Here is a 12,861-nt window from a genome sequence, read left to right as displayed (position 1 = left end):
CGAGCTATTATTTGCGCCCGAACTTGCGCACTACAATATAACTGCAGATCGCAATAAAACTTCGACTTCCGCTGCTACGTCGACCCCGTTCGCCATGTCGCTCACTACGCTTGGGGGCTCATCCATCGAGGATCCGCCACATCTACTACGTCCACCGCTTCGACTGCGTATATCAGACGACCTACTTCCACGCCGATTCCGTCACACCCGATAAAAAAGCTAAGTGTTCCTCTTCCGAGAGTTAATTATTATTTACTTTCGTCACACCAGAATACTCGGGGGTTGTGCCATTACAATATTACGGCAAATACACCCGGCACTCGGGGCTGCGCCATTATATCGTTACCGCAAATATAACAGTGGATTTATTTTCTCCGGCTCTGGATATATCTTTCCCGGCACAGTGGATCTATCTTCTTCGATTTAGTGGATTTATCTTCTTCGGTTTTGTGGATTTATCATCGATGATTATTACTGGATTTATTTTCTTCGGGTTAGCGAATTTATTTTATTCGGATTCATCTATATGAATATTACTGGTTTACTCTTATACAATACTACCCGATGCACCTCCGGGTCAGTGGATTCATCTCCTATGGTTATTACCGGAATTATTTTGTTCGGGTCAATGGAATCATCCTCTATGATATCAGCGGATTCATCTTCAATATATGTGAAAGAACATGTCCATTGCCCCATGTGTGGTTTTGGTAATTAATGACAATCTCTATGTACTAACTGTTGCATTAAGAATCAATCTTAGGACATGTCCATAGCCATATGATGGTCTCAAGGTTGCGAGATGGAGAAGATCGAGTACAATGATGAAGACGGTGTTGAAGAGAGATGAAGACGGTGTAGAATATGAAGAGAGACGAAGACGACGTAGAAGATGGATGAAGACGGTGGCGTGTATGTTGGAAGAAGACGGTGGCGTGTATGTTGGAGGAAGAGGATGAAGACGGAGCTTGCCGATTCAAGAGGAACGCGCAAGGATAAGGTTTGTGCTCGATAGGATAGTGGATCGCATCATCAGAGAGAGCTCAAACCTTGCATGCATTGCATCGTGTTTCTTGGTTGTTCTTGGTTCTTATCCATGAGATGAGTTAGAGCTTGTGTTCATTCTCGTGACAAGCTCTAGCTCATCGGAAACGGATTCCGGTTGCATCGCATGTTGCATGTGCGAGGGTGATGATTTTCCCGATATACCATATTGAGAGGTTACACCTCTATGACCATGAGAAAATCATCATCCACTCTTTTCCATGATTTCATCATGTTAGAAGGTAGCTCTTGTCTCCCTCTTTCCAACAAAATTGGTTTCATGTCATTCCGAGTTTCCTAGCTCAAGTTATGGATTTTACAGTTGCTGCATATTTAAAAAGAAAAAGAAAAAAATATTATTGGGCCGGGCGGTACTACCGTGGGCGGGACCGGCCAAAGTACCGCACGTGCAGCTTTGTATACTGAATCGCAAGCGGTACCAGGACGGTACCCGCTCGGTTGTACCGTAGCCCATTTACGGTACCGGCCCGGTACCTGGCGCCCAACTCTGTTTTTCTTCCCCGCAGCTTCTCCTTCCGCACCTGGGCCGCCGCCATGCCTCTGGCCCAGCTAGGCAGCTCCCTCCAGCCCGCAGTGGGCCGCCATGCCCTTCACCCGCACCGGCCCATCTCCACTAGCTCGCCAGCCCGCCCGGCCGCCCGCCCGCTCGCCACGCTCCACCGCACGAGCGCGCGCGTTGACTTTCACGGGAGATCGATCCCGCGTCGCGCGCCACTTGCTGCTCCCGGCCGCTCGCTCGCCAGGCTGGCCCCCACTCGCGCGCGCTCGCCTCGCTTCCCACGCTGCCGCTGCTGCTGCCGCCTGCCCCACGCGTATGTCTCCCGGTCCCACCCCGCTGTGCATGCACTGCTGCGTGCCACCAACTCTCTCTCTCTCCTGCATGATGCACTGATTTGCTTTGGTATTTTTGTAGTGCCGCTTCGCGGAGCGGTACTACCGGTTTGGGGCGTTTTCTGACTGTTTTCTGCATAGTTTGCGCACGAGCGGTGGTACCGCTTTGACAAGCGGTAGTACCGCTTGGGCTCGAATTTGACCGTTTTTCCAGCCCCAACAACTATATTTTGGGCCCCCTATTTATACCCCTCTTCCACCTCCGACCCAACCACTTCTTCCCCTCCATTCTCTCTCCTCCATTGTTGACCTTGAAGTGATTCTTCCTCCTCTTGATCCCCCCACTATTTCTTGCATATTTTTGGAGGAAAGGAGAGATCTAGATCTAGAGCTTCACCAATTGAATCCCTCTCCAAGTGAGGGGATCTTGCTAGATCTAGATCTTGGAGTTATTTGGTGTTTCTCCTCATATTTGTTCTTCCTCCTTTATTCCCCCAATAGCTTTTGTAGCTTTGTTGGAATTTGGGAGAGAAGAACTTGGGCATCTTAGTGGTGTTGTTAGCCATTGCATTAGGTGCATCGGTTTGGGTTCTCTCCGAGGTTTCGGTCTCGTAGAAGGCGTCTTTGACCTTAGTGGTGTTCTTGTAGCCTTTTGTGGCCTTGTAGCCTTTTGTTGCCTTGTAGCCTTTGTGGCCTTGTCGTCTTTGTGGCGTGGTAGCCTTAGTGGTGTTGTTGCCTTTGTGGAGTGTGGTAGCCTTTGTGGTTTTGGTGCCGGTTGTGGCGCGTTGGTGTCTTGGTGGCTTTGTTGCCGGTGTGGCGTGTTGTAGCCTCTTGTGGCCTTGTACTTGAGAGCCTCCGTGTTGTGGAGTTGCCTCAAGCTTGATACTTGGGTGTTTGCCCAAGCTTGTACGGGTTCGGTGACCACCCTCAAGGGTCCCTTAGTGGATCGAGGCTTTCCTCCTTGGAGGAAAGGCCCGAGGAGAATACGGTGGCCCTAGTGGCTCATTGGAGTGCCTCGTGCCTCCACACCGCTCCAGCGGAGACGTAGCACCCTTGGGTGTGAACTTCGGGATACATCGTCGTCTCCTCGTGCACCAGTTACTTATCAACCCGAGCTCTTTTACCTATGCACTTTACATTGTGATATCTACCATGCTTGATGCTATACCTATCTTGTTATCACCTTGTTGCTCATCATGCTAGCATAGGTTGTTGGTGCTCTTAGGCAAACCCCTAGTTGATAGGCTTTGAGCTAAACTAGTAAATACTTAGTAGTTTTATTCCGCCTAGTTTAGCTCTCAAGTAGAAGTTTTTATACACCACCTATTCACCCCCTCTAGGCGACGTCCTAGTACATTCAATTGGTATCAGAGCTAGGGCTCTCTTATCTTGTTGGGCTTCACCACCTAGAGAGTATGACGTCGGCTAGAGGATTAGTGCACATTTCCACCTTTACATTTGATGGCACTAATTATGATGCTTGGAAATTCTACATGCCTGATTATTTTAGGGGCATGCACCCACATTTGGAGCAAATTCTTGATATGGGGTTTTCTCCTCCTAAGGATCCACAAAATCCAACTTTGGAGGAGAAGAAAAACTCTTATCTAAATTCTCAAGCTACTAAAGTGCTTTGCCATGTTGTGTGTCATGTAGTGATTTCCTCCATCACGTCTTTCCGGAGTGCTCATGAGTTTTGGACAAAGCTTCGAGATACATATGGTGGGTCCAAGACCATTGAGAATGATCACACTCCTTCCACTTCACCAATGTGTGGTAAGACACAAGGTAATGGTATGGTGAGTGGTGATGAACATTGCATTGTTGATGGTGAGCTTTCTCTTGATGATTCTTCATCCCTATCCCATTGCAATGTTTCATCTTTGGACTTGAACACTTGTAGCACTATAAATTCTTTACATGCTAGTGTTGGTAGTCCTTGCATATCTTCATTCCATGATGATATGCTTGCCTTGTCTTGTTGCCATAATGAAGATACTTTGCTTTCCTCTAGTATTTGTGTGACTAACAATGTAGAGGGAACCAAGGATACTATGGGCCAAGACAAGATCTTGGATGGAGCTTCAATTACTTCATCCTCTTCATCACCTCATGGTTCCTACACTTGCCTTATGGCTAAGGCTTCTAAGGTATCTCCTTCCTTGGAACCCTATTTATCTAGTGATGATGAGGATGATGATATGGAAGAACTTAATGTTGCTTCCTTAAACATGATGGGTGAGTTAGTATTCCATGCTCTCCATGATAAGAAATTTGCTTGCTCTAACTTCATGAAAATCTTGGCTTTTGCCATTGAGAGCACAAAACTTATTGAGAAAATGGAAGGGCATGAGCGCGAGTATGCAAACGAGATTGCAACTCTTAGTGAAGCCCTTGAAGAACAACAAACCACCAATGAATCTCTTGAGGAGACCTTTACTCTAGAGCTATCTAAAGTAAAGGAATCTCGTGATAGAGCTTTAGAGGTGGCACATGATTTTCAAATTAAAAATGATGAGCTAGTAATTGCTCATGGTAAACTCCTTGAGGATTTTGAGCTTCTCAAAAATGGTTCTAGGGCCATTGAGAGTGAGCTCATCAAACTCACCGAGTCACATGAGCAATTTAAGGCTCTCAACCTAATAGAGCTTGCTAAGTTGCCTTCTCCTTGTGCTATAATTGATAATGCTTGTGCTACTAACTCTACCTCTTGAGAAGCATCCATCTTGAAGGAGAATGTTGAGCTAAGGGCTCAACTTGCTTTGCTAACAAGCAATTATGAGAAATTGGAAGAAAGTCATGGAAAGCTTACTAGCTCCCATGATGATCTTCTAGTCTCTCATGATTTGCTAAAGTTAGCTCATGAGGCTATCATGTCAAAGGTAAAATCTTGTGAGCCTCATGTGAGTACTAGCACTACCTCTCAAAATGCTATTTTGCCATGTGCTAGTGCTTTTAGTTCACCCACTCATGCTATTGATTTATCTTGTGGTGAACTACCTTCTATGCCTTGTTGCTCTACAATTCCATGTGCTAGTGCTAGTAATTCACCCACCCATGCTATTGCTATATCTTGTGGTGAATTACATACCTTGCCTTGTTGCTCTAACAATGAAGCTTCCAGTTCCTCTAGTACTTGTGTTGTTACTAACCATGTAGGGGAAATCGAAGAGCTCGAGGCCTGAGTCACTTCTTTGAAGAAGGACTTGGTAAAGGGTCATGAAGGGAAGCAATCCCTCAATGACAAGAGTGGACTTGGATTCAACTCCAACAACAAGAACAAGTCCACCACGCACAAGCGGAAGAAGGGCCATGGGCATGTGAAGGACCCCGCCAAGATTGTGTGCTTCAAGTGCAAGATTGAAGGGCATCATGTTAGATCGTGCCCCTTGAAGAAGAAGCCACTTGGCGAGAAGAAACAAGGGAAGCGGCCTCAAGATGGAGCTCATGGTCTACCTCAAGGCCAAGCTCAAGGTCTACCTCGACTTGAAGAAAGGCCGCTACCCAAGAAGGAGAAGAGAAGAACATGCTACATATGCCATGAGAAGGGCCACATCTCCTCCTTTTGCACCATTGGTAACTCATCCAACCCTATCTTGATCCATGGTGCTTATTCTCTACATAAGGATAAGGTTGGCGATGTGTTTGCCAAATATGTTGGCACTCAAAGTGGTTTCTTAAAAAGATCCATTTGGGTTGCCAAGCCTATTGTGACTAACTTCTTAGGACCCAACTTGGTTGGGGACCAATGATACGTCTCAAACGTATCTATAATTTCTTATGTTCCATGCTACTTTTATGATGATACTCACATGTTTTATACACACTTTATGTCATTATTATGCATTTTCCGGCACTAACCTATTGACGAGATACCGAAGAGCCAGTTGCTGTTTTCTGCTGTTTTTGGTTTCAGAAATCCTACAAAGGAAATATTCTCGGAATTGGACGAAATCAATGCCCAGGGTCTTATTTTTCCACGAAGCTTCCAGAAGACCGAAAGGGTTACGAAGTGGGGTGACGAGGCGCCGCCACCATAGGGCCGCGCGGCCAGAGGGGGGCCCGCGCCGCCCTATGGTGTGGGCCCCTCGCACCGCCTCTAACCTTACCCTTCCGCCTACTTAAAGCCTTCGTCGCGAAAGTCCCTGTACCGAGAGCCACGATACGGAAAACCTTACTGTGACGCCGCCGCCGCCAATCCCATCTCAGGGGATTCAGGAGATCGCCTCCGGCACCCTGCCGGAGAGGGGAATCATCTTCCGGAGGGCTCTTCATCACCATGATCGCCTCCGGATTGATGTGTGAGTAGTTCATCCTTGGACTATGGGTCCATAGCAGTAGCTAGATGGTTGTCTTCTCCTCATTGTGCTATCATGTTAGATCTTGTGAGCTGCCTATCATGATCAAGATCATCTATTTGTAATGCTACATGTTGTGTTTGTTGGGATCCGATGAATATTGAATACTATGTCAAGTTGATTATCAATCTATCATATATGTGTTGTTTATGTTCTTGCATGCTCTCCGTTGCTAGTAGAGGCTCTGGCCAAGTTGATACTTGTAACTCCAAGAGGGAGTATTTATGCTCGATAGTGGGTTCATGCCTCCATTGAATCTGGGACACTGACAGAAAGTTCTAAGGTTGTGGATGTGCTGTTGCCACTAGGGATAAAACATCGATGCTTTGTCTAAGGATATTTGTGTTGATTACATTACACACCATACTTAATGCAATTGTCTGTTGTTTGCAACTTAATACTGGAGGGGGTGCGGATGCTAACCCGAAGGTGGACTATTTAGGCATAGATGCATGCTGGATAGCGGTCTATGTACTTTGTCGTAATGCCCTGATTAAATCTCATAGTAATTATCATGATATATGTATGTGCATCTCTATTTGTCAATTGCCCAACTGTAATTTGTTCACCCAACATGCTAGTTATCTTATCGGAGAGACACCACTAGTGAACTGTGGACCCCGGTCCATTCTTTACATCTGAAATACAATCTACTGCAATACTTGTTCTTTACTGTTCTACGCAAACAAACATCATCTTCCACACTATACGGTTAATCCTTTGTTTACAGCAAACCGGTGAGATTGACAACCTCACTGTTACGTTGGGGCAAAGTACTTTGATTGTGTTGTGCAGGTTCCACGTTGGCGCCGGAATCCCTGGTGTTGCGCCGCACTACACTCCGTCACCAACAAACTTCACGTGTTCCTTGACTCCTACTGGTTCGATAACCTTGGTTTCTTACTGAGGGAAAACTTGCTACTGTACGCATCACACCTTCCTCTTGGGGTTCCCAACGGACGTGTGTCAACTGCACGCATCAAGCTCTTTTTCTGGCGCCGTTGCCGGGGAGATCAAGACACGCTGCGAGGGGAGTCTCTCACATCCACTCTCTTTACTTTGTTTTTGTCTTGCTTTACTTTATTTTATTTACTGCTTTGTTTGTTCTCTATATCAAAAACACAAAAAAATTAGTTACTAGCTTTACTTCATTTACTGTCTTGTTTGCTATCTCCATATTAAAAACACAAAAAAATTAGTTACTTGCATTTACTTTATTTACTTTGCTTTATTTACTACTGTTAAAATGAATACTCCTGAAAACACTAAGTTGTGTGACTTCACTAGCACAAATAATAATGATTTCCTATGCACACCTATTGCTCCATCTGCTACTACAGCAGAATTTTTTGAAATTAAACCTGCTTTACTGAATCTTGTTATGAGAGAGCAATTTTCTGGTGTTAGTTCTGATGATGCTGCTGCCCATCTTAATAATTTTGTTGAACTTTGTGAAATGCAAAAGTATAAGGATGTAGATGGTGATATTATAAAACTGAAATTGTTTCCTTTCTCATTAAGAGGAAGAGCTAAAGATTGGTTGCTATCTTTGCCTAAGAATAGTATTGATTCACGGACTAAATGTAAAGATGCTTTCATTGGTAGATATTATCCTCCTGCTAAAATTATATCTTTGAGAAGTAGCATAATGAATTTTAAGCAATAGATAATGAACATGTTGCTCAAGCATGGGAAAGAATGAAATCTTTGGTAAAGAATTGCCCTACCCATGGACTAACTACTTGGATGATCATCCAAACCTTCTATGCAGGATTGAATTTTTCTTCGCGGAACCTATTGGATTCAGCTGCTGGAGGTACTTTTATGTCCATTACTTTGGGGGCGGCTACAAAGCTTCTTGATGATATGATGATAAATTACTCTGAATGGCACACTGAAAGGGCTCCACAAGGTAAGAAGGTAAATTCTGTTGAAGAAACCTCCTCCTTGAGTGATAAGATTGATGTGATTATGTCTATGCTTGTGAATGGTAGATCTAATGTTGATCCTAATATGTTCCTTTAGCTTCATTGGTTGCTCAAGAAGAGAATGTTGATGTGAATTTCATTAAAAGTAATAATTTCAACAACAATGCTTATAGGAATAATTCTAGTAACAACTATAGGCCATATCCTTCTAATAATGGTAATGGTTATGGTAATTCTTATGGTAATTCTTACAACAATAATAGGAGTGTACCCTCTGGTCTTGAAGCCATGCTTAAAGAATTTATTAGTACACAAACTGCTTTTAACAAATCTGTTGAAGAAAAGCTTGGTAAAATTGATATTCTTGCTTCTAAGGTTGATAGTCTTGCTGCTGATGTTGATCTTTTAAAATCGAAAGTTATGCCTAATGAAACTAAAGATATTAAGTCATTTGCTACAGCAAACGCCATACAAGTTCGAATTAATGAAAATATTAGATTGATGGCTGAATTGCATGCTAGGTGGGAAAGAGAAGAAAACGAAAAACTTGCTAAAGAGAATAATGTAGCTAAAGTTTGGACTATTACCACCACTAGTAATATTGATGCCTCACATGTTGCTAAACCTCCTACTATTAATGGTAAAATAATTGGTGTTGGCAATGTTTCTACTCCTAGTACAAAGCGTACAAAACTGCCTGAAACTGCTAAAACTGCTGAAACTGTTTGTGATAAAACTGCTGAAATTTTTCAAAATATTGGAGACAATGATCCCATTGCTATAGATCATAATGATTTAGATTTTGATGATTGTCATATCTCTGAAGTTATAAAGTTCTTACAAAAACTTGCTAGAAGTCCTAATGCTAGTGCTATAAATTTAGCCTTTACAAAACATATTACAAATGCTCTCATTAAAGCTAGAGAAGAGAAATTAAAACTTGGAGCTTATATTCCTAGGAAGTTGAAAGATGGTTGGGAGCCCATCATTAAGATGAAAGTAAATGATTTTGATTGTAATGCTTTATGTGATCTTGGTGCAAGTATTTTTGTTATGCCTAAGAAACTCTATGATATGCTTGACTTGCCACCATAGAAAAATTGTTATTTGGATGTTAATCTTACTGATCATTCTAAAGAAACCTTTGGGGAGGATTGATAATGTTCGCATTACGGTTAACAATAACCTTGTCCCCGTTGATTTTGTTGTCTTGGATATTGAATGCAATGCATCTTGTCCCATAATTTTGGGAAGACCTTTTCTTCGAACTGTTGGTGCTATTATTGATATGAAGGAAGGGAATATTAAGTATCAATTTCCTCTCAAGAAAGGTATGGAACACTTCCCTAGAAAGAGAATGAAGTTGCCTTTTGATTCTATTATTAGAACAAATTATGATGTTGATGCTTCATCTCTTGATAATACTTGATTCACACTTTCTGCGCCTAGCTGAAAGGCGTTAAAGAAAAGCGCTTATGGGAGACAACCCATCATTTTACTACAGCACTTTTGTTTTATATTTGAGTCTTGGAAGTTGTTACTACTGTAGCAACCTCTCCTTATCTTTATTTTATTGCATTGTTGTGCCAAGTAAAGTCTTTGATAGTAGGGTTGATACTAGATTTGGATTACTGCGCAGAAACAGATTTCTTACTGTCACGAAATTGAGCAGCCCCGTCTGTAGATAACTCAGAAAATTCTGCCAATTTACGTGCGTGATCCTCAGATATGTACGCAAGTTTCATTCAATTTGAGCTTTTTCATCTGAGCAAGTTAAGTGCCCCAGAAAAATTCGTCTTTACGGACTGTTCTGTTTTGACAGATTCTGTCTTTTATTTCGCATTGCCTCTTTTGCTATGTTTGATGGATTTCTTTGTTCCATTAACTTTCAGTAGCTTTGTGCAATGTCCAGAAGTGTTAAGAATGATTATGTCACCTCTGAATATGTGAATTTTTGATTATGCACTAACCCTCTAATGAGTTTGTTTTGAGTTTGGTGTGGAAGAAGTTTTCAAGGATCAAGAGAGGAGGATGATATACTATGATCAAGAAGAGTGAAAAGTTTAAGCTTGGGGATGCCCCCGTGGTTCATCCCTGCATATTTCAAGAAGACTCAAGCATCTAAGCTTGGGGATGCCCAAGGCATCCCCTTCTTCATCGACAACTTATCAGGTCACCTCTAGTGAAACTATATTTTTATTCAGTCACATCTTATGTGCTTTACTTGGAGCGTCTGTTTGCTTTTGTTTTTGTTTTTGTTTGAATTAAATCGGATCCTAGCATTCTTTGTATGGGAGAGAGACACGCTCCGCTGTTGCATATGAACACATGTGTTCTTAGTGCTACTCTTAATGTTCATGGCGAAGGTTGAAAACTGCTTCGTTCATTGTTATATGGTTGGAAACGGAAAATGCTTCATGTGGTAATTGGTATAATGTCTTGAATAATTTGATACTTGGCAATTGTTGTGCACACATAGATCATGTTTAAGCTCTTGCATCATGTACTTTGCACCTATTAATGAAGAACTACATAGAACTTGTTAAAATTTGGTTTGCATGATTGGTCTCTCTAAGTCTAGATATTTTCTGGTTAAGGTGTTTGAACAACAAGGAAGACAGTGTAGAGTCTTATAATGCTTGTAATATGTTCTTATGTAAGCTTTGCTGTACCGGTTTATACTTGAGTTTGCTTCAAACAACCTAGCTTGCTATCCTAAGCCTTGTATTGAGAGGGATTACTTCTCGTGCATCCAAATCCTTGAGCCAAAAACTATGCCATTTGTGTCCACCATACCTACCTACTACATGGTATTTCTCTGCCATTCCAAAGTACATTACTTGAGTGCTACCTTTAAAATTCCATTCTTTGTCTTTACAATATATAGCTCATGGGAAAATAGCCTTAAAAACTATTGTGGTATTGAATATGTTGCTATGTATCTTATTTCTTATAAGTTGCCTGTTGAGCGGTAACCATGTTTCTGGGGACGCCATCAACTTTTACACCTTTGTTGGATATCATGTGAGTTGCTATGCATGTTCGTCTTGTCTGAAGTAAGGGCGATTTTCATGATCAAATGGTTTGAGTATGCATATTGTTAGAGAAGAACATTGGGCCGCTAACTAAAGCCATGAATCATGGTGGAAGTTTCAGTTTGGACATAAAACCTCAATCTCTTATGAGAATATTATCTGTTGTTGAATGCTTAAGCATTAAAAGAGGAGTCCATTATCTGTTGTCTATGTTGTCCCGGTATGGGTGTCTAAGTTGAGAATAATCAAAAGCGAGAAATCCAATGCGAACTTTATCCTTAGACCATTGTACAGGCGACATAGAGGTACCCCTTTGTGACACTTGGTTGAAACATATGTTATGCAATGATAATCCGTGTTAATCCAAGCTAATTAGGACAAGGTGCAGGCACTATTAGTATTCTATGCATGAGGCTTGCAACTTATAGGATATCTTATACATAACACATATGATTTATTACTACCGTTGACAAAAATTGTTTCTATGTTTTCAAAATGAAAAGCTCTAGCACAAAAATAGTAATCCATCATTCCCTCTGCGAAGGGCCATTCTTCTACTTTATGTTGAGTCAGTTTACCTACTTCTTTCTATCTTAGAAGCAAACACTTGTGTCAACTGTGTGCATTGATTCTTACATGTTTACCTATTGCACTTGTTATATTGCTTTATGTTGACAATTATCCATGAGATATACATGTTACAAGTTGAAAGCGACCGCTGAAACTTATATCTTCCTTTGTGTTGCTTCAATGCCTTTTACTTTGAATCTATTGCTTTATGATTTAACTCTTATGCAAGACTTATTGATGCTTGTCTTGAAAGTACTATTCATGAAAAGTCTTTGCTATATGATTCAGTTGTTTAATCATTGTCTTTACCATTGCTTCGAATCACTTCATTCACTTCATATGCTTTACAATAGTATTGATCAAGATTATGATAGCATGTCACTTCAGAAATTATCATTGTTATCATTTACCTACTCGAGGGCGAGTAGGAACTAAGCTTGGGGATGCTTGATACGTCTCAAACGTATCTATAATTTCTTATGTTCCATGCTACTTTTATGATGATACTCACATGTTTTATACACACTTTATGTCATTATTATGCATTTTACGGCACTAACCTATTGACGAGATGCCGAAGAGCCAGTTGTTGTTTTCTGCTGTTTTTGGTTTCAGAAATCCTACAAAGGAAATATTCTCGGAATTGGACGAAATCAATGCCCAGGGTCTTATTTTTCCACGAAGCTTCCAGAAGACCGAAAGGGTTACGAAGTGGGGCGACGAGGCGCCGCCACCATAGGGCCGCGCGGCCAGAGGGGGGCCCGCGCCGCCCTATGGTGTGGGCCCCTCGTGCCGCCTCCAACCCTACCCTTCCGCCTACTTAAAGCCTTCGTCGCGAAAGACCCTGTACCGAGAGCCACGATACGGAAAACCTTACTGCGACGCCGCCGCCGCCAATCCCATCTCGGGGGATTCAGAAGATCGCCTCCGGCACCCTGCCGGAGAGGGGAATCATCTCCCGGAGGGCTCTTCATCACCATGATCGCCTCCGGATTGATGTGTGAGTAGTTCATCCTTGGACTATGGGTCCATAGCAGTAGCTAGATGGTTGTCTTCTCCTCATTGTGCTATCAT

This window comes from Lolium perenne, chromosome 3, assembly GCF_019359855.2.
Source record: "Lolium perenne isolate Kyuss_39 chromosome 3, Kyuss_2.0, whole genome shotgun sequence".
Taxonomy (NCBI): domain Eukaryota; kingdom Viridiplantae; phylum Streptophyta; class Magnoliopsida; order Poales; family Poaceae; genus Lolium; species Lolium perenne.
The sequence above is the reverse complement of the archived record's forward strand: the minus strand, read 5'-3'. Positions refer to the sequence as shown.